Below are 23790 nucleotides of genomic sequence, written 5' to 3' on the forward strand. Positions count from 1 at the left end.
TTCTATTATTCCCCCTCCATCTTAATCCCTTTGTGCCATTATTCCCCCCTCCATTTTAATCCCTATTGCCATATCAGATAATAATGGCACAAGGAGATTAAAGGCGTTCTCCACTGCCCTGCCTTCCGGAGCTCCGCTCGCAGCATCCGGAAGTTTATTGCTCTGAACGCTGTGTGCAGGCTTCCGTGTTCTAGGCCGCCCCCTCGTGACGTCACGCCCGCCCCCTCGTGACCTTACACCCGCCCCTCAACGAAAGTCTATGGGAAGGGGGCGCGACCGCTGTCACGCCCCCTTCCCATAGACTTTTGTTGAGGGGGTGGGCATGACGTCACGAGGGGGCGGCCTCGAACACGGAAGCCCGCACACAGCGTTCGGAGTAATAAACTTCTGGACGCTGCGAGCGGAGCTCCGGAAGGCAGGGCAGTGGAGAACCCCTTTAAGATGGAGGGGGGAATAATGGCAAAAGGGGATCAGAGGGAGGGGGGAATAATGGCAAAAGGGGATAAGAGGGAGGGGGAAATAATGGCACAAGGGGATAAAGATGGAGGGGGGGTAATGGCACAGGGGGTTAAGACAGAGGGGGAATAATAGCACAAGGGGATTAAGTATTGCATTAGTATAAAGGTAAGCACACCTTTTGTCCCCAGGTAACCCTCACGCGTAAATTCCGCACAAACTTACGCGTGGGAGGTACCTGTGGGCATACTTTTAGCCTTTGGGGGTACACTTGCCAAAAAGGTTGAGAACCACTTCTCTAGGAAGAGCACAAGTAGCTCTTTTTAGTAGCCATCGCTCCCATATATTAATGAACCTTGGACCTGAGGTAGTGAGCAACATTCCTCTTGAAACGCGTTGTCTGCTGTGTTGTAATAAATGTTTGGACCCTACTACTAGCGCCGATACATAGGCATATTTTTTTCCTGCATCTTCATTGTCTATTTACCATCCCCATCTTGGACTATGGTTGGATGGTGGCCACTTTTGGTAGGCAGTTACTGTTGTAGATTGGGTACAAGCTGCAAGAACTACCAGCTGCCTAGCCATCATAATTTCCCCCTCCTTAATGGAGTACTCTTCCCCTAGACATCTTATCCCTATCCAAAGGATAGGGGATAAAATGTCTGATAGCGGGGGTCCTGCCGCTGGGGACCCCCCGCGATCTCCCTGCTGCACCTGGCATTCAGTTAGAGCTTCGGGTGCAGCGCCAGAGGCTCGTGATGTCAAAGCCGCGCCCCGCTTGTGATGTCACGACCACACCCCCTCAATGTAACTCTATGGGAGGGGGCATGGCGGCCACTTCTATAGACTTGCATTGAGGGGGCATGGCTGTGATGTCACGAGCGGGACATCACGAGCCTCCGCCCCGCATCGCCAGTCATTCGGCATGGAGCGAAGTTCTCTCCATTCACCGGATGTCTGGGGTGCTGCGGCCGAGATTGCGGGGTCCCCATCCTTTGGATAAGGGATAAGATGTCTAGGGGTGGAGTACCCCTTTAAGTCTCTCAGATCCTTAGGGCCCTATTACATAGCCCAACATGTGGTTTAAAAGAGCTCCTATCTCATAGCTGCATAGATTTTGCGACCCTCTGCTTCCATCAATTGACCATTTGCTTGTACATTGATATTGTCCTATTTGGGTAATATTCACCATGTGTTATAGGTCTCTTACACTTTCTCATTTTTCCTGATTCCAGCACAGCATTGATGATTGAAGTGATTGATGAGACACTTGCTGTCTAATATATCTCACCCCTTGACAGGTGTCATTGTCACATGATAACCGTGTAATTGACTTCACATGTCAGTGGCTTTAATGTTCTGGCTGATTGGTGCATGGGAAACACCGGACAACGTTAACACTTTTAGGTACCGATTCTCTACAATCCACTATGGCAAATAACAGTCTTCTCTTCACCTCCCCCTCTATTTCACAAGCGCCATGCGTAAAACACTTTCCTCTGACAAAGTCCCATACACTTTCTGGCGCAAACTTTATTCGCATTGGCATGCAATTTTTGCAGACAATACTGGACACAGTTCAAACAAGGGGGGAGAACTCGTGGCATAAGGCGCACACCCGGATCCTGTTTGTAGGACACCAAAAGTTGTGATAAGGAGGTGTGATGAGGGCAGATGTTGTTACCCTAGGGGCAGATGGCATTTACCCCTTGTATTCATAATGTCAGGGCGTGGTTAATCCTCAATATCACCCGAAAGTATACCGCTAAATCCTGGGCTAGGCACGGGGGCAATAATGACTCTGATGCCAAGTTACGGAGAAGGGTAACTTTACTGAGGGTAGACAGATGGTAAAGTATGTACAGTTCAGCCAGGGCCCATGGAGGTGACCAGTTACTCAGAGACCTTAAATGGGTACTCCGGCGCAAAACATCTTATCCTCTATCAAAAGTATAGGGGATAAGATGTTAGACCGCGGGGATCCCGCCGCTGGGGACCCCCGCAATCACCGACGCATTCCCCGGTCATCGTGCACGGAACGAACTCCGCTTAACACTTAAAAAGGCAAAAAATTGCCCTCCCAAAACAGGGGGAGCTCCTCCAGACCCCACCCAGGACACCTGTAAAAGTCTAGGATATAAGCACTGCCTCTATACAGTCATATAAATTGCAATAAAAATATACAGTCAAAGTATATCAAAGTATACAAAATCACTAGCCCAAACTCACTGACAAGAATACATGAAATAGTGCAATATACAACCTGAATGTCAATATATCCAAAGTAAATCAGACAAGGAGCTGGGAAATGCAAGAACAGAGGCAGTGGGATAGAAGTCCCATAACAGGTGTCCTTTTGTATTAGCTACGTACTAGCCGTCACGCCCCCTCATATAGACATGAATGGAGGGGGCGTGGCGTGATGTCACAAACACGGGAGCTCCACGCTCCCGTGTTCCGGACTCAACTGCTGTCGGCTCAGAGATCGCAGGGGTCCCCAGTGGCGGGATCCCAGCGATCTAACATCTTATCCCCTATCCTTTTGATAGGGATAAAATGTTTTGCACTGGAGTACCCCTTTAATGGCTTGCTGGGACTTGTAGTAGGACTGCACAATTTAATGCAGGCCACGCTGACTTGACAGTTGCTGACAGGGACTGACTTGACCGAAGACTGACAAAGCTATGACTCTAGTTTACTTGCAATTGACTGTGGCTGTAGACTTGACTTGAGGCCTCCAATGACTTTGGACACACACACTACACCCTGTTCCAGATTATTATGCATATTCTATTCAAGTGTCACAAAGATTTAACTCATGGATGCCATTGTGTCTCAGGGCTCTTTTGATCACTGAAAACAATCATGGACACCTGTGATAATTAGATTGCCAGGTGAGCCCAATTTAAGGGAAAACTACTAAAGGTGGGGGTGTTCCACATTATTAAGCAGAACACCATTTTCAAGCAATATGGGGAAGAAAAAGGATCTCTCTGCTGCTGAAAAGAGTGAAATAGTTTTTTCATAAAAACTTAAAGGGGTTCTATTCTTTTTGAATTTCCTTTCTGCCTGATCACAGTGCTCTCCGCTGACACCTGCTGAAAACTTCTCCTGCTCTGGACAGTTCCTAAAAAAGTTCCTAAAATAGACAGAGGTGTCAGTAGAGAGCACTGTGGTCAGGCAGAAAGGAAATTCAAAAAGAATAGAACTTCCTGTGGATCATAACAGAAGCTGATAAGTACTGGAAGGATTAAGATTTTTTAATAGAAGTAATTTACAAATATGTTTAACATTCTGGCACCAGTTGATTTAAAAAAATTTTTTTCCAGTGGAGTACCCCTTTAAGCGCGATCATTGCACTATTAAGAGGAGATTTGTGGCTGATTCAGAGCACAGGCAGGTTCGTGCAGATATAGGCACATTGAGGAAGATTTCTGTCAGATCCATGCATCGGATCAAGAGAGCAGCTGCTAAAATACCATTACATAGCAGCAAACAGATATGTGAAGCTGCTGGTGCCTCTGGAGTTCCACGGACATTAAGGTGTAGAGTCCTCCACAGTTTTGCAACTGTGCAACTTCTATTCGGCCACCACTAACCAATGCTCACAAGCAGAAATGGCTGCATTGGGCAGAAAAAAACAAGAAGACTAATTTTTAAACAGTCCTGTTCACTGATGAGTGCCGTGCAACCCTGGATGGTCCAGATGGATGTAGTAGTGGATGGTTGGTAGACAGCCACCCTGTTCCAAGAAGGCTGCGACGTCAGCAAGGTGGTGGTGGAGTCATGTTTTGGGCCGGAATCATGGAAAGAGAGCTGGTCGGCCCCTTTAATGTCCCCGAAGGTGTAAAGAGGACCTCTGCAAATTATGTGGAGTTTCTGAATGACCACTTTCTTCCCTGGTACAGAAGGAAGAACTATGCTTTCCGTAATAAAATCATCTTCATGCATGACAATGCACCATCTCATGCTGCAAAGAATACCTCTGCATCAATGGCTGCTATGGGGATAAAAGGAGAGAAAGTCATGGTGTGGCCTCCATCCTCCCCTTACCTCAATCATATTGAGAACCTTTATAGCATCCTCAAGCAAAAGATTTATAAGGGTGGTAGGCAGTTTACATGCAAACAGCAGCTCTGGGAGGCTATTCTGACATCCTGCAAACAAATTCAAGCAGAAACTGTCCAAAAACTCACAAGTTCAATAGATGCAAGACTTGTGAAGCTGCTATCAACTAAGGGGTCCTATGTTAAACTGTAACGTGACCTGTTAAAATGTTTAAGAAGTTAAAAGGCTGATTGTCGAAAGTTTGATTGCAATAGCTTTTGATTTCAGTAAATATGCTGCAAATGCAACAACTGGCAATTTTCAGTTCTTTACAACCTATAAAGTGTTTTGAAACTTACTGTAGGTAAATGAAGAAAGGTAGTCCAGCAGTCCCTTAAAACGTAGATCCTTTATTTCACTTTTCTTTAAAAATACAGAGCACACACTATCCACCTTCACCTGGTCAGCAAACAACTCCTATGGACGCGTTTCGAACGCATGCGCGTTCTTGATCACCACACCACCTGTGTGTTCCTCACCTCCTAAATACCAAGTTCAAGAGGGAGGAGCACTAGCTTCAAGAAGACTTGTATAAAACACCGTTGAAACTTACTGTGCATAATAATTTGGAACAGCGCATTGTAAGTTTTTTATGTTTACAAAAAAATACTGTTATCATTAGGAGGTTTGTTCAACTTTGAATGGTACTCTTAATAGTATATAACATGAGAATTATGCTGACTGTTATTTACATCAGTTATTAGGTAAATGAGAAAAATATAATTTGCATAATAATTTGGAACAGGGTGTAGGACTCGACTTCACTGCACTGGACCTCAGAGAGAGCAGAGCTCAAAGAGAGCGAGCTATCTCCTCCCAGGGCTTATATGGGGGAGACTAGCAGGGAGCCCATAGGTCACCCCTGGGATCACCTGGTCACTGGTACCTGCTGGCTAACAATCACATGGTACATTTCTTACAGCAACAACACAATATATATTATAATAAATAACAAAACATATATACAGGAGGGAAATAAGTACAAGGGTCCCAGGGGACACTGAAGGGAGGCTGCCGGACAGGGCAGCAAGAGTATGGGGTAACACCTCCCATACTGGGCCACCACACACTTACTGGCACATGATGAGCCTAGTAGTCTGTTCTTATTCGCTGAATACCCAGGGAGGGCTGGCTGCAAGTGCGATGCTCAGCACTGGCTGCTCTTCGCTCCCCCTTCTAGCTCAGCTCATTGTGGACGTCACTGCGAGTTCCGTGCTGAATCCTAAAGCAGCTCGTCCCTCTCCATTCATGAATCTCCTGTGACGTCAGAAGAGCCCTGGGCTCTCTTTGCAGTGGGCTGCAAGATTGTGTGGGTGGCATCTTCCCTACCCCTACAATTTCATTTTCCAATCCCCCCCCCCCCCCCCGCATCTTCACGTATCTATTTTTCCTGATTTGTTACTAGTTCCTTCTTTTTCTTGGCATCCTAAAGACACAACATGGACACCAGCCTTATGCAGCAATGTGAGTATCAGCTGTCAGCGTAACCTCTTTGTTTAATTCCTTACAGCGGGGGCATAGAGGTAGTAGAATGGGGGGGGGGGTATGTGTTTGTGCTATGAAGGACAGATGGATGGGTGATGGTCCATCTGTCTTATAAGATCTCTAGGGCAAATAATGATGCTGTGGGACCAGAAACCTGATACCTCCCTTTGCAGGATGAATCCTGCCACACAGATGCTCAGCTGCTGTATTGTAACCATCGCTGCCCTGTCAAACCCCCTCTAAATGAAGTGCAATTTTCCTTTGTAAGACTATACAGGGCCACAGCTGAGCAGAGATAAGCAGCAGGGGACCAGTATATTTCTGCAGGAGGCATACAACCTTTATTCTGCTACCTTCTATTTATTCTGTATACACATATCTGGAGCCTTCAGTAGTCCTGGATGGTCACCTCTACAAGTTCAGGATCTGCTGGTAAACTGTCACTTATATCTTGTTGTAATTCTATATATTGAAATGTGTATTCTCCTTTTATGTCAGTGAACCTTGGTTAGATATAGTGATGTAATAGGGAATGAGTTAACAGCCATGGCCGAAAGGTTAGTACATGTATGAATCATTTATTTTCGTTGCATTTGCCTGTATTTAAAGTATATTTTAGGCCAGAGGGTTGGGGGACTGTACACGTCATCATTGACTCTGTTCTTCATATATGGCATCATAACTTTACTATAATAATGTATGAAAACAACAACAACAACAAAAAAAGACATGGGAATAAAGAAGCTAATGGAATTGTACAATCTTTCAGCCACATTTCTGAGTGGGGATGTGATTCATATAGACAGTCCACTTCCATTACTACCATGTGTCTATTATAGGGCTCAGTGCGTGTAGCTTGATGCACTCTTATATATTTGTGCCTGATGGTAACTTGATGAATTCTTCTTATATATTTGTACTTCATGGGAGCTTCATCATATATTCAAAGATATGCACATCTATATTTTTGTTAAAAATAATAATAAAAAAAAAAAAAAAAAAAAAATATATATATATATATATATATATATATATATATACACAGTGGTCCCTCAAGTTACAATATAAATTGGTTCCAGGACGACCATTGTATGTTGAAACCATTGTATGTTGAGACCAGAACTCTATGGAAACCTGGTATTTGGTTCTGAAGCCCCAAAATGTCATCCAAAAAATAGGAAAAAGTGAGAATTAAAGAAAAATAAGTAGATAACTAATAGAGATAAAGCAAATCCTTACATAGAAAAGAAAGAAAGATCCGCTGGGAGCTGTAAATAACTGTCTATGTCAGTGTTTCCCAAGCAGGGAGCCTCCAGCTGTTGCTAAACTACAACTCCCAGAATGCCCAGACAGCCAAAGGCTGTCCGGGCATGCTGGGAGTTGTAGTTTTGCAACAGCTGGGGGCACCCTGCTTGGGAAACATTGGTCTATGTAGAGGACAGGAGCTTTTTCAGGGTCCTGTACAGTACAAGCAATGTCCTAAAGTAAAATGGAGTCGCCCTCACCTGGTGTCCAAAGGAGCAGCTAATCCTGGTACAGGTAAAGTGTACAGAACATGTAATTCCTTCCTGTACTGTAGGGGGCGCTACCAGACATCAGTCAGTGCAAATTGCCCATTCTGATTGGTCAGTTCTTCCGGCCATTGACACGTTGCACAGATCTGGATTGTCCGTAGCATTGTATGTTGAGTCTGGTTACAAGTTACAATGGTCCAGAAAAGACCATTGTATGTTGAAACTATTGTATGTTGAGACCATTGTAGTTTGAGGGATCACTGTATATATATATATATATATATATATATATATATATATATATATATATACAGTATGTATAGTTGGAATAGTGCAGATACCTTGTAGGAGCACATTTGTGCTATTTGGAGCAGTGGTTTATTATTGCTGTAGAGCTACAAGCCTCAGGGTATGCTGGGACTTGTTGTGTCTGGTGCATCATTACAGTTTGTTCTGACTGTGCATTGATTCATTAGGTACTATGTGAATGTAGCCTATATGGCAGATAGATAATGTGAGCTTTTGAAGTATTGCATTATTTTATTGGATGTCTCTTGTTTGGCAAAAAGCATTTATACAGTACAATGAGTCAGGCAGATTCCATATCAAAAATGCTTTCAAATCTGTCATGTGACCTCCACTAATGTAAGAAATTCTGTATATGCATCTTTTATTGTAGTTGATTTCAGACAAGGGCCTGATTTGGATAATCACGTATTCCTTATTTATTGGAAAATGTCTTTTTAGTATATTGGTAATTTAAAAAATAGATGGCAAAAAAAGAGATGGACCTCAGTGTCTATATACCATCCATCCTGTATATGGATCTTTTACCTTACGCATGATCTAAGGAGAAACCTCCGGTGGTGCATCTGAATAGGCCATTTAAGGACACAGCACGGCTATTAGTTCAGTGTAAAGGAAAGTACTTTGTTGTAGCTGATGCATGTATTTATCAAGGTTAGATAAACGCTTAAAATGTTTTGTGATTGAGCTAATAGGCTGTCTCTGTAAAACCAGGAATTGTAATATTTTAGTTTATTCATCTATTACACTTATCTGCTTCAGTGTGCCGTCTTATGGTGGAGGTGTCTGTAACATTGTCTAATGGTTATATGTCATATATGTCACTTTGTGTCTTCATAGACAAGCGAGGAAGCCCCCTGGTTCATAGACCTCTGCCTATGTCCAGAGAGGGCCTAGCATTGTTCTCCCATTCTTCTTCAAGCCACTTTATGTTGAGCTACCTATAGAAAAAGAAAGGCCTAAGGATGTTCATAGTACCCATCTGGTAGACAGGTGGAGCTAGGTTTTGTTGTATAATGATTCTTTTTGGGCCCTATAGCAGTTGCTGTTTTGCCTTTCTGGTCGGTTCACTATTACGCTAATGGCTCTTGCTTGTACACCAGCAATCTGTTACTTTTGTTATTTAATAATATGTATTATTTATATGGTATGGTATGCCCTTGACAGCTTTTTTGTTAGGCTGTCTCAGACACTGATAGCCTATCCCAAGGCTTTATTTATTTTTGTAAATTGCAGTTTTAGACCAAACTGTAGTCTCCTTCAGAGTTCTTCATTTTGACTTTGGTACAGATATCTTTCCCTTTCTAATGCTGAAATTAGCAATGATTCTCCCAGATGGTATGGAGATAGGATGCACCAATGATGATGTGTCTCTGAAACCTCTAAAAGGGCCTACCGTATTTTTCGCCCTATAGGACGCACCGGCATATAAGACGCACCCAATTTTAAAGGTGCAAAATCTAGAAAAAAAAGATTCTGCACCCAACAGTGATCTTCAACCTGCGGACCTCCAGATGTTGCACAACTGCAACTCCCAGCATGCCCGGACAGCCAACGGCTGTCCGGGCATGCTGGGAGTTGTAGTTTTGCAACATTTGGAGGTCCGCAGGTTGAAGACCACTGGTGTAGGAGGTAGTACTCACGTGTCCCCGCTGCTCCGGACCCATCACCGCTGCCCTGGATGTCGCTCCATCGCTGTCGCCGCGTCCCCGTGGTGTCCCCGACGCTCCGGATGTCTTCTTCCCTGGGATCCACGCTCTACGTCACCCGCATCACGTCGCTACGCACGCCGCTCCGCACGCCGCTCCGCACGCCGCTCCGCACGCCGCTCCTATTGGATGATGGGACGGCATGCGCAACAACGTAATGACGTCGAAGGAGAGCGCCGGCCATGCAGGGGATCCCGGCACGGAGCAGACACCGAGGAGGCAGATAAGGTCCCTCCCGGTGTCCTGTAAGCTGTTCGGGACGCCGCGATTTCACAGCGGCGGTCCCGAACAGCCCGACTGAACAGCTGGGTTAGTGTTATTTTCGCTTCAGACGCGGCAGTCAGCTTTGATCGCCGCGTCTGAAGGGTTAATACAGGGCATCACCGCGATCAGTGATGTCCTGTATTAGCCGCGGGTCCCGGCCGTTGATGGCCGCAGGGACCGCCACGATAGGTGTGTATTCGCCGTATAAGACGCACCAACTTTTCCCCCCCAGTTTTGGGGAAGAAAAGGTGCGTCTTATACGGCGAAAAATACGGTAAATGCCATCAAATAACATGTATCATTTTTGTCAACTGTCCAGCCCTTCAGTGACCCAGCACAGAAGCTCTGCTGGGCACACCGGTCACCGGTGTTTATTACCACCCACAAGTGACCTTAGAGGTCACATGCTGCACTACTGGCATCATGGCTCCCAACACTACTGATTGGCTGCAGCGGTCACATGTGGACTCATAGTAAACAGAGACCAGGGTGCCCAGCAGAGCATTTTGCAACATTTAGGCCTCTTATTGGTGCATACAAGCTCTTATTATAATATATTTATTTATTTTTAAAGGGTGAATAACCCCTTTTAAGATCTTAGCAGTAGAGGGTTCTGGACGCAACAATATACAAAAAAATTATAAGATGTATATATTATATTTAAAGTTACATATATGATGTTTTAAAAGGTTACTCCGGTGGAAAAGTATTTATTTTAAATCAATTGGTGCCAAAAAGTTAAACAGATTTGTAAATTACTTCTATTAAAAAATATCTTAATCCTTTCAGTACTTATCAACTGCTGTTTACTACAGAGAAAGTTCTTTTCTTTTTGAATTTCTTTTTTGTCTGACACAGTGCTCTCTGCTGTCCTTGTCAGGAAATTTCCAGAGCAGGAGAGGTTTGCTGTGGGGATTTGCTCCTGCTCTGGACAGTCCCTGCTATGGACAGAGGTGTCAGCGGAGAGCATTGTGGTCAGGCAGAAAATAAATTAAAAAAGAAAAGAGCTTCCACTGTAGTATACATCAGCTGATAAGTACTGGAAGGATTCAGATTTTTTTATAGAAGTAATTTACAAATCTGTATTACTTTCAAGCACCAGTTTATTTAAAATACATTGTTTTCATTGTTTTCCACCGCAGTACCCCTTTAATATTTGATTGTTTCTTATACTCTATACTAGAGCTGGGCGGCATGACCAAATATGTGTATCACAGTATTTTTTTTACTTATGGCGGTTCCACAGTATATGACGGTATTTCTCCCCCCCCCCTCCTAAATTATGTGACTATGTGACCCGCGAGCGCTGTTCTGCCCCCCCCCCCCAATTAATTATCAGCCCAGCGCTGCGCTGTCCCCATCGGGGTACTACTCACGTCACCTGCAAGCACTGCCTCCCTCGTCCTCCTTTTTGTTGCGGGCCGCCGGCACTGACACTCAATACTGTACGCTGTATCCCTATGCCTGGGCTGCAAAAGATAAACAAAATAAACTTTAAATCACCTTCCTACGTTGGCCTCACGCTCTTCCTGGGGACGAGAACGTCGGAGAGCCGTCAACCTATCACCGGCCGCAGCGATGTTCCGCCTCGGCCGGTGATAGGCTGAGCTCGCTGTCATGTAAGAAGGCGGCTTCTTACATGACAGTGCGCTCAACCTATAACTGGCCGAGGCGGAACATCGCTGCGGCCGGTGATAGGTTGACGGCTCTCCGACGTTCTCGTCCCCAGGAAGCAGGTCCGGACCGACGGGGAAGGTGAGTTAAAGTTTATTTTGTTTATGTTTTGCAGCCCGGGCATAGGGATACAGCGTACAGTATAGAGTGTCAGTGACGGCTGCCCGCAACAAAAAGGAGGACGAGGGAGGCAGCGCTTGCGGGTGACGTGAGTAGTACCCCGATGGGGACAGCGCAGCGCTGGGCTGATAATTAATTGGGGTGGGGGCAGAACAGCGCTCGCGGGTCACACATGATTAGCTCCCAGATGAGGGGACAGCGCAGCGCTGGATCGATAATTCATTCATTCGTGAGGGGGAGGGGCCCAACCGATATTGCGGTATGGGAAAAATTCATATCGTGCAGCACAAAAATTTCGGTATTCGGTATGAACCGGTATACCGCCCAGCACTACTCTATACTAACATTTGTTCATTACGTTTAGCATAATGATTGGTGGTCTTTAGTTATGAATAGAATATATAGAACATTGTATCCTGTTAGGACTGTGGATCTATGTAAACATAATGGGGCTTTCCCATCAATTGGTATGGCAGTCACTATAATATAACTCTTTCATTCAGAAAGGTCACTTAGGGATGTCCATTCTTGAGATCGTTTGGGGTCAGTGGGGGTGGACCCCCAGGGATCACATATTTATCACCTATGCTGTTAATTGTGAATAAAGGCTTTTAGTTGGAAAACCCCTTTAAAGGGCTTGTTTCACAAATACAACCTTGTCTGTTAGGGTATATATAGAAAAGATAGAAGAAAAAAACAGGGATATGCGCCCCTAGTGAAGGATGTTTATAGGTGAGATGAAAACAGGTTAAGTTGTAACACTCACCTATTTTCGTTGTGCTGAGAGCACAACATCTGTGATAGCCTTAGGTGATGTCTCAGGTCTGCAGCCACGGTCCTCTGGAGCAAAGGTGTTGTCCCAGCAGTGTAAGTAACAAGAAAAAAGCAAAGTTGGGCCGTTGGTGGCGCTGGTCCTGATGTAAAGAAAGCTCTGTAGACCCTTCTCAGTGTCTAAACGTGGTTTTATTGGCACAGAAAGCAACGCGTTTCTGGTCCGAACTGGACCCTTCGTCTGGCAGTGTGCATCTGCCAGACGAAGGGTCCAGTTCGGACCAGAAACGCGTTGCTTTCTGTGCTAATAAAACCACGTTTAGACACTGAGAAGGGTCTACAGAGCTTTCTTTACATCAGGACCAGCGCCACCAATGGCCCAACTTTGCTTTTTTCTTGTTACTTGTTAGGGTATATGGACATCAAAGAAGAGGAGCTCTAGAATGTAGAACTGATAAAAGAGAGTGGCTCCTGGTCATATATTGTCCATATATTTTATGGTCAAATATTCATTTCCCACTACAGAGAAAATGTATAGACAACAGGAACTTGTGCCAGCAATCTGTTACTTTTTACGGATAAAACAGTGCATGTCTTATCTGTAAAAAGTACTGTCTTTGTAAGACAACCCCCATAAATAACAATATTTCAGTGGCCTGACTGCAGACACTAATACTCTAATTCAAGATTTACCATAGCAAGAGTAACAAATGGTAGGTTTAATTGCGTTCACCGATATTCTCTTTGTACTGTGCCTAGTGGGTGTTTCATGGAAAGCCTTCATATACACATAGTGACCCGGAACATGTAAGGCAGTAAGCAGCTGTCACTTTCTTATTTCTGATTAACCCCCGGCTGGAAGCTTTAAATACATCTGTAGATTCTGTAAAAACATCATCATGTTATTATATCCATGGCTGAAAAAATTAATAAGAAATAAAATTTGGGAACAAGTTGAAAAATTGTAGCTGACTAAGGTTTTCCAGAGTGAATTTACCTTATGGCTTTTGCATAATTTATATTAATAAAAAATGAAATTGCAACATGTTTGAAATGCAGATTTCTTCTTGGAGTGTAGTCTACTATTTGTGTTAAGGATTTTTTTTTTCAATCAGTGAAAACCAGTCGACTGTTTCCTTTACCTTCAAGGCCTGTATTTCTATATTCACATTCTCCAGGCAGGATAGACCTGGATGGTGATAGTGTAACCTTCCATGGATTTACACTCAAATACTTACAAGAACAGCACAAGCTTTCAGTAATAATCCTTAAATATACTTACTTTTTATGTGAATGTGGACAAGATGTTTTCTACCTTTACCATAGCTTTATTTATTTATAAATGGATATTCACACATTCTAGTATATACATGCAAGATAGAAAGCTGCATGTTAATGCTGTATATCACTATATCAACCTGTGTAAATAAGGCCTAACTGATTTTGGGAAAAGTTCCTGGATAACTTTTTATTTGTATACAGTCATGGCCATAAATGTTGGCACCCCTGAAATTTTTCTAGAAAATGAATTATATCGCACAGAAAAGGATTGCAGTAACACATGTTTTGCTATACTCATGTTTATCCCCTCTGTGTGTATTGGAACTAAACCAAAAATAACGGAAGAAAAAAGCAAATTGGACATAATGTCACACCAAACTCCAAAAATGGTCTGGACAAAATTATTGTCACCCTTTCAGGAGAGAACTGTCTGAGGACTTGAGAACCACAATTATGGAAAAATATCAACAATCTCAGGGTTACAAGTCCATCTCCAGAGATCTATATTTGCCTTTGTGCAGAGTGCGCAATATTATCAAGAAGTTTGCAACCCATGGCACTGTAGCCAATCTCCCTGGGTGTGGACGGAAGAGAAAAATTGATGAAAGGTGTCAACGCAGGATAGTCCGGATGGTGGATAAGCAGCCCCAAACAAGTTCCAAAGATATTCAAGATGTCCTGCAGTCTCAGGGAGCATCAGTGTCAATGCGAACTATCCGCCGACATTTAAATGAAATTAAATGCTATGGTAGAAGACCCAGGAGGACCCCACTGCTGACACAAGACTACATTTGGACAAAATTAACTTGAGTAAGCTAAAATCCTTCTGGGAAAATGTCTTGTGGACAGATGAGACCAAGAAAGAGCTTTTTGGTAGAGCACATCATTCTACTGTTTACCGAAAACAGCATGAGTCCTACATAGAAAAGAACACAGTACCTACAGTGAAATATGGTGGAGGTTCAATTATGTTTTGGGGTTGTTTTGCTGCCTCTGGCACTGGGTGCCTTGAATGTGTGCAAGGCATCATGAAATCTGAGGATTACCAATGGATTTTGCGTCACACTGTACAGCCCAGTGTTAGAAAACTGGGTTTGCATCCGAGATCTTAGGTCTTCCAGTTGGACAATGACCCCAAGCATACATCAAAAAGCACCCAGAAATGGATGGCAACAAAGCGCTGGAGAGTTCTGAAGTGGCCAGCAATGAGTCCAGATCTAAATCCCATTGAACACCTGTGGAGAAATCTTAAAATTGCTGTTGGGAAAGAGAGAGTTCTTAAGAGAGAACTGGAGCAGTTTGCAAAGGAAGAGTGGTCCAACATTCCGGCTGAGAGGTGTAAGAAGCGTATTGATGGTTATAGGAAGCAACTGATTTCAGTTATTTTTTCCAAAGGGTGTGCAACCAAATATTAAAATTAAGGGTGGCAATAATTGTTTTATTTAGAACTCTTTCTATAAGCCTATTTATACATAGGTAGCTGTTACTCAGTAGGACCGCACATTTGACTACTAAGCCCAGGAGGAGCAGAGGTTTCCATTAATAAATGATTTATTGAAGTTGGAACTTTTCCTACAAACTATATGTTAATCCACAGAGCTCCTCCTGCTCTATAACATGATGCCTGCAGATAGGACTGTATTTACAATTTGACAGGGGTTGGCATGGGATATAATCTTCACTGCCTAGCTGTATTTATGTGTCAGTGCCGAACTGGTCTCAATCCCGACCAAGTGCTTGATAGGATGGGCATTGTCATTGGGGTATATGCTAATTTACAGCTGCTGTGTCAACACAGATATGGAAGCCGAGAGAAGGACTGAGGACTGTCATAACATTTTAGAGCCCTGGAAAGTGCCTTTGAAGTGTGGCTTTAAAGAGTAGCTCCCACCAGCCTTTCTGTCCCTGCCTATTGCCCATCTATCCATAATCCCTGCACTGCCTTTAATTTATTTTTTTTTTTACATATTAAAAATGCCTTTTTGTCTGCCTGGTAGTGTGCTCACTTACCAGGCAGACTTCCCCAGCAGGCGCGACGTCACTGATGCCTGCTGGGGGGGACTTCCGCCCTTAGTTCACCTATGCAGTGTACCTCCAGGTGTTTCACCACTACAACTCCCAGCTTGCCCTAACATCTATTGGCTGTCAATGCATGCTGGGAGTTGTAGTGGGGAAACAACTGGAGGCACACTGTGGTGCAAACAGTATATGCGATGGCCGCAGCTGCCGAACATCCCGCTCCCCTGAACCCAGCCACGCAACCCGCTGCCCCCGCCCAAAAAAGAATAAAGTGAAGGCAGTCCTAGCGCAGCACTGCTTAGCAGCAGCGGTGCATGAGATTTTACCTGTCACCGGGAGCCGGGGCCAGCGTGCGAGGCCAGGGAGCCTGCGCGCATCCTCTCTGTTGAAAGTGCTCGCTCCTGCCTGTCTCATTGACAGGCAGGGAGCGAGTGCAGGCTGAATGAATTAGGACCGATTGCCCGGCCGGCATCGGTCAGAATTCAAGCGTGACCTCACGCCAGGCACAGCCGGCCACTAGAAGGAAGACCCCTAGTGGCCGGTTTTCAAATGTAAATTAAACTATTTTAATGACAAAAAAATTAATGATTGTATATTAGAGATATGTTGTAGTACATAATTACTACAAAATATTTAAAAAAAGTTTAGTGACAGTGCTCATTTAAAAAAAAAAAACTTTTAATTGGTCGAGTTCTAAGTGTTCAGACCTTGACCGTTTACTACAACAAGCGGGGAGAGAAGCTGTCTGACGCACACTTCTATACCTGCTCTTTACCTATTGGAATGAGATCATCTGGGTCATGTGACACAGAGCCGGTAGAGAAGATTTGAAGTGTACACTTCTTGTGGCTCGTTTTAGTGATTGGTCCAGGTCCGACTTAGACCCCAACCGTTCAAAATATTTGATATGTCTCCATGACATATGAAAAGTTTTTTGTAATGACAGTACCCATTTACAGAGAATGTGGCTAGTCACAGAACCTGTTTATTGTATAGATCTTTATATTTAGACTAGTGCAAAGTTTAGACATCCAGCTTGAGCACATTTAGTGTTTCTATGACAGTCTGGACATCTAAGCTTCAGAGGCAGGTGTCTTGCTGCAATGAAGGCCTAGGTTGAATGTTTGTTCCTAACCTATCATTTTTTTGATGTCTGTTCAGTCAGGTACAGTCTGCACTGATTATGCTGGAGATCCATTCGAAAAAACAAAGTCATTTTACCATGATACTTTTGCCTTGTGAACACCTTTGCAGACAGAAACCACTATAAGGTAGGGAGTGACTCTATGGAGAGTGTGTTGCAGCCAGGTTTTCACCTGAACTCAGTTTTTAGTAAAGGGAGCTCCTAAGGCTCCTTTCACACTATATATATGTTGCTCCATTTTAAAGTCCCGATATAATGTCCCGTTAAGAAATCCCTTAAAAACGGCCTTTAAACTGCCGTTACAAAATTCCATTTAAGTCTATGGGATTTTTTGATTATCCATTATCACCAGTTATAGCCCGTTATGAATAGCGGACATTGTGATGGGAGAAAAATTAGTTCATGTAACGTTTTTTCTCCCGTCACAAATAACGGGTGATAACGGATAATCAAAAAATCCCACAGACTTGAATGGGATTTTGTAACGGCCGTTTTTAAGGGTTTTCTTAACGGGACATTATAACGGGTCTTTAAAACGGAGCAACATATAGTGTGAAAGGAGCCTAAGAGATTTCGTTTGATGTTTTGATAAATGTTAATCTGTCAGACAACAAACTGTCTGTTCTGTTATGTTTGAAAAATAATAAAAAGATATTTCATAAAAAAAGATAACAAACTGAGCAACAATGACATCTATTCGTACTAACACACTAAAATAGCATAAGTGATTCTGAATTGTAATTGGCTGATTGGCCACTACCTGCCCTTTCTGTACCTATCATTTACTTGCCTAATCTATAAGCAGCACAGTAAATACTTACACAAATAAAAATACAGTTATAGTTGAGCAGAATGGAAAAAGAGACAAATGTTTTTTTCACGCTGTAGTTTGCCCATTATAACAGTTATTCATCAATAGTATGTTGGTCTTATAATCTGTGGTCTTCCACCTGTGACTATCCAGCTGTGGCCAGTAGGGCAAGCTTTCGGTTTCAGTTACACAGGAGCTGTACAGTAAAGCTATGCTCTAGATCACTGGTTCCCAATTTATTTTTTGGCAGAAGTATCCCTTGACGGCCCATTTCTAAAAAAAAAAAAAATGATATCCCCCATATTAGCAACATTTTTTGTAATTAATATAGTTGATGTTATTTCAAATGCTTTTCTTTACTCCATGTCCTCTACCCAGGCCCCCTGCTCCTCATCCTATCTCCCCAGGCCCCCTGCTCCTCATCCTATCTCCCCAGGCCCCCTGCTCCTCACCCTATCTCCCCAGGCCCCCTGCTCCTCATCCTATCTCCCCAGGCCCCCTGCTCCTCTCCCTATCTCCCCAGGCCCCCTGCTCCTCACCCTATCTCCCCAGGCCCCCTGCTCCTCACCCTATCTCCCCAGGCCCCCTGCTCCTCACCCTATCTCCCCAGGCCCCCTGCTCCTCTCACTATCTCCCCAGGCCCCCTGCTCCTCTCACTAACTCCCCAGGCCCCCTGCTATTCTCCCCACCTATGTACACAATATGACTGCACCAGCAGAATAGAGAGTGCAGCTCTGGAGTATAATATCGGATGAAAAATTGCCCTAAGTTGTGCATCCAGCATCCAGATTCAGAGGAAGAATTTCAAAACTGCCTGCTGCTATATCCCTGGTGGATCTGTGCCATACCCCATTCATTTCAGGAATACCAATGGAGTCAAGTAGAGACTCCGGCCAAATAATTTTCCAACTATATCTGGCTTTTGACTCAGACTGAAAACTGTGGTGTGCTTCAGGTTTTATCCCAGGTTAAAAGCCATTCGGCTCATTGAAATGAATGGTGTACAGCACAGATCCACCAGGGATACAGCAGCAGGCGGTTTTGAAATTCTCATGCAGGATCCGGCTGCCAGATGCACAAATCGTGGTGTGCATGCACCCTAATTCAGGATAAGTACAGGGTGAGTAATGTAATTGTACACAGTATCCACCATTACAGCATTTTTTATGTGTACCCAGAGGTGAAACTTGTACCTCCTGGGCCCCAATGCAAAATCTGCAACAGGGCTCCATGTGCTATTTATATTACTAGTCTCTCATGGAGCATATGTGCCTTGGGACCCAAGGGCCCTGGTGTGTCTTCGTCATCTGCACCCCATATAGTTACACCCCTGCGCATACCCCCAGAAAAACTGCTGAATACCCCTGGGAGTATGCATACCCCAGATTTAAACTCCTGCTCTAGATTATAACAATTCTAGTGTATCTGTATTTTGTGTAGAGTTCATAACTACATCATTGCTTACTCATCTCTGCTTAAAATTTACCCCTACAATGTAGTCTTATGTTGTCATATCGAAACTACAGGACAATCATATGGATGCAGAATGTGTCCAGTATTTTGACAATACATGAAACAGGCGTTTTGCACTTTGGGTTTGTCTGCACATGGCAGGCAGTAAAAATGCTGGGTGCCTGTCACATTGGAGCTGATATGCTATGTGAATGGCATCCTTGTCTGATGTTCAATACAAACCGTTGTATCTAAATGAAGACTTTCTTATGCAAATGATTGCCTACACAGGGTAATATGGGTTCAGTGTTAACAAACACGACAAACATCGATAAGACAAGTTTCTAAAGCTGCAGTTTTCTTGTATGCACAGTGTAAATGTTACTTTTGCTGCAAACTGGTTTTTATTTTTATATTGATTTCCATTCCTGACCTAACCTTGGAAGTACTGTCTGGAGGGTTACGTAGGGACTCATAAAAATAATTTTATGTACCTTTATCATAGAATAGTTTATGTAAGATGAATGACCACAGTAGAGTAGCTTTATAAATGCTGTTTGTATTGGGATTTTAACCCCAGATTATTTTTCTGTCTTTGTAGTTAATTTATAAAAAAAAAAAATGGGGTAGGTTTACTGCTGTTTTTAAAGTACAGTGACCCCCCGACCTACGATGGCCCCGACATACGATAATTTCAACATGCGATGGCCTCTCAGAGGCAGTCGCATGTTGAAGGCAGCATCAACATACGATGCTTTTGTATGTCGGGGCCATCGCATAAACGGCTATCTGGCAGTGCTGACTGCTTCAGCTGCCGCCGGATAGCCGTTTACGATGCCCCGTGTGGTCCGCTGACAATCACTTACCTGCCCTCGGGGCTCTGGCGCGTCCTCTTCGGGCTCCCCTGCATTGCCGTCCCGTCATCCAATAGGAGCAGCGTGCGTAACGACGTGATGGCGGCGACGGAGAGCGAGGATGCCGGGGAAGCAGAGGCCTTGCCGGAGCGTCGGGGACACCCCGGGGATGCGGCGACAGCGATGGAGGGCGACATCCAGGGCAGCGGTGACAGTCCGGAGCGGCGGGGACACGTGAGTATAACCTCCAATACCAGTGGTCTTCAACCTGCGGACCTCCAGATGTTGCAAAACTACAACTCCCAGCATGCCCGACATTCTCAGTTGTCACAAGACTTGACATCAACCAAGATGTGACATAAAAATATACCTCTGTTTTTGAATATCATCCAATCTGTCTCTGCTTTGGAATATACTGCCCTTATACAGTGGGACAAAAAAGTATTTAGTCAGCCACCAATTGTGCAAGTTCTCCCACTTAAAAAGATGAGAGAGGCCTGTAATTTTCATCATAGGTATACCTCAACTATGAGAGACATAAAGAGAAAAAAAGATCCATAAAATTACATTGTCTGATTTTTAAAGAATGTATTTGTAAATTATGGTGGGAAATAAGTATTTGGTTAATAACAAAAGTTCATCTCAATACTTTGTTATATACCCTTTGTTGGCAATAACAGAGGTCAAACGTTTTCTGTAAGTCTTCACAAGGTTTCACACACTGTTTTTGGTATTTTGGCCCATTCCTCCATGCAGATCTCCTCTAGAGCAGTGATGTTTTGGGGCGGTCTCCGGGCAACACAGACTTTCAACTCCCTCCAAAGGTTTTTTATGGGGTTGAGATCTGGTGATTGGCTAGGCCACTCCAGGATGTTGAAATGCTTCTTATGAAGCCACTCCTTCGTTGGCCGGGTGGTGTGTTTGGGATCATTGTCATGCTGAAAGACCCAGCCACATTTCATCTTCAATACCCTTACTGATGGAAGGAGGTTTTCACTCAAACTCTCACTATAAATGGCCCCATTGATTATTTCCTTTATACGGATCAGTCGTCCTGGTCCCATAGCAGATAAACAGCCCCAAAGCAAGATGTTTCCACCCTTAAATACTTATTTTCCACCATCATTTGCAAATAAATTCTTTAAAAATCAGACAATGGGATTTTATGGATTTTTTTTCTCATTATGTCTCTCATAGTCAAAGGGGTTATCCACCATAAGGTGATTTTAATATGTACCTGGCAGACAGCAATGGACAGGCTTAGGAACGATCTGCGCTTGTCTTTGGGCTAAATGTCTATGTTGTGAGATTACCATAATACTGTGGCTAACTTTTTGTGAACTGGTATTTCCTGTTTTAGTTTTCTTTTTTTGACTACAAATCCCATTTTTCTCCCTCCCTCCCCCACCCATTGAAACATAAGTGAGCTGCATCCATTCAAAAGACCTGTGGTTTTGAATCAGGGTGCCTACAGCTGTTGCATTAGTTTCAGATTGATCTCTCCCGCACCAAGCGATCCCTCCACCCATTGAAGCAGACAGGCTCCCTGTCATCAGCTGACTAGTGAGTCAGGTCTCGGCCGCATTGCAACCCTGGAAAAATCTGAGACAGCATTAATTTTGTATGTTGTTAAAAATAAATATTGGGGTGAAATCACTTAAGAATTGTGAGAAAACCGTCATACACAGGTACAGATACTATATTATGAACTACACTAACTTTACAGCCCCTGTAGCATAGTCAAATAAAAAAACATTCCTGGAATACCCCTTTAAGGTATAGCTATAATGAAAATTACAGGCCTCTCTCAACTTTTTAAGTGGGAGAACTTGCACATATGGTGGCTGACTAAATACTTTTTTGCCCCACTGTAGAGAACTGACTTTAAACAAATTCTACATTATAACCTTGTAAAACAAACAACCCAGCCATATGATTAAAACCACCTGTCTAATATTGTGTAGTATTGTGTTATTGTATATCTCACAGATACATGATAAGATTGAGATCTGGAAAATTTGGAGGCTAATATCTTGACCTCTTAGTTTTGTACCCCAAACCAATCCTGAACAATTTAACAATTTTTGCAGCATGTCAAGGTGCATTATTCTGCTGGAATAGGCCACTGCCATTATGAAATACCATAACTATGAAGGAAAAGTATAGAAAAAGATAGGTACTGTAAAGACCTTTAAATTCCAGTTGGATGCACAGCTCCAGGGGGCTAGACTCACAGTCCCAAAAGTCCAAGTAGAAATAGAGAAAGAAGCGGAACTCCAAGAGGATTCAATCCAAACGATGTTTTATTCACCCATAAATACAGAATGCAACGTTTTGGTCCACAGACTGTGGACCGGAACATTGCATTCTGTATTGATGGGTGAATAAAACACTGGATTGAATCCTCTAGGAATGCTGCTTCATTTTCTATTTCTATTATAACTATGAAGGATGTACTTAATCTGCAGAAATGTTTAGGTAGGTGGTGGTTTGTCAAAATTACATGGACTATCAGGACTCAAAGTTTCACAGCAGAACATTGCCCACAGCATCACACTACCTCCACCATTTTTCCTCCTTCCGCATCCAGCTGTCCATATGATGCAAAAAAAGAAAGTATATTCATAAGGCCAGACCACTTTCTTTCATTGCCCCATGGTCCAATTCTGATGACTACATGCCTATTGTAAGCCCCTACAGCAGCGTACAGGGGTCAGCATGGAAACTCATGTCTGTAGCTATGCAGCCCATACACAGTGGCCCAGATTTATCAAAGAATGTCTACGGTAGAGCTATTTTCCCACATTTATTTGGGTGGTGGGTTTGACTAGCGGGCATCTTATTTATCAAGAAGGTGTAGCAGAATGATGAATTTTGTGCAGCTCTGCTGTGGTGGGAAAAGCTCTACCACATACACTTTTTCTACACGCTTGTGAGGGAGGGAAATAGACACTTTCCCGGGTCCTGAATTTGGCAGGTTAGGTGTTTTTACTTACTTTCACAGAGCTGCCTGGACATTTTTTACTTGCATTTTAGATGCTACAATCAAATTTGGTTTCGGTGTCTAAGGGGTTAAAGCCGGACATCACCGTGATCAGTGATGTCTAGCATTAGAAATGGGTCCTGGTGACAGTCGCCAGGACCACCCAGCTATGACCCGCACTCAGCTCCTGAGCACTTGTCATAGAAGGGGAGTGGGACACTGTCGTCCACAAGAGGTTAAAGGTTGAATTGCGGAAGGTAGAAGTGATTCTCACGCCTACTGGTGGCTGGTGTAGCTTTGAGCCTATAAAAGTAACTTTGCACACAAAATAGCGACTTTTGACTATCGCAAATGATAAATATGTGACCACTGCATGGTCAAAAAGAAAAAGTTTACAGATAGGCAAAAAGAGTAAAACTGTCTATATCAAAAGCGTAAAAGTCGCTAAATATGCTGCTTGCGCCTGAATTGCGCCAAAACATAAGACAAAAAAATGCTCTAAAAGCAATGATAAATCTCCCCCAGTGTGTTTTGGTCTGTTTTTGTCTTAGTCAGCATTTACATTTTTAGCAATTTCCACTGCAGTAGTTCTGTGGAATCAGACCAAACAGGCTAGTCTTTGCTTCCCATGTGCATTATTGAGCCTTGGGCGCCCATGGTCCCATGGCCAGTTCAATTGGTGGTCTTCAGTGGACTACTTATGGTAGGTACTAACCACTGAACACTAGGAAATCCCTACAAGATCTGTTGCTATTTTTTCTGCTTCCAACACATCACCTTAAGAACCTTACCGTTCACTTACTACCTAATATATCCCACGCTATTAACAGGTGCCAT

The 23790-nt window shown here is 43.6% G+C and overlaps 1 protein-coding gene across 8 annotated transcripts in view; it reads left to right on the top strand.

The window, feature by feature from the left end:
- The window catches only part of MAP3K13 (mitogen-activated protein kinase kinase kinase 13), a 165504-nt gene that overhangs the window by 62087 nt on the left and 79627 nt on the right, over positions 1-23790 (top strand). For 5 of the 8 annotated variants that reach the window (XM_056534161.1, XM_056534162.1, XM_056534160.1 and 2 more), the window contains one exon: positions 16871-16980. The exons of 1 other annotated variant lie outside the window; for it this stretch is intronic. The gene's annotated coding sequence lies outside the window, so the exon portion shown is untranslated. Of the gene's footprint in view, positions 1-5822; positions 6031-6302; positions 6484-16870; positions 16981-23790 lie in introns of those variants that run through there. 2 more of the 8 variants (XM_056534167.1, XM_056534168.1) reach the window with 2 other exon arrangements.

The sequence above is a fragment of the Hyla sarda genome, chromosome 8 (assembly GCF_029499605.1).
Source record: "Hyla sarda isolate aHylSar1 chromosome 8, aHylSar1.hap1, whole genome shotgun sequence".
NCBI classification, from domain to species: domain Eukaryota; kingdom Metazoa; phylum Chordata; class Amphibia; order Anura; family Hylidae; genus Hyla; species Hyla sarda.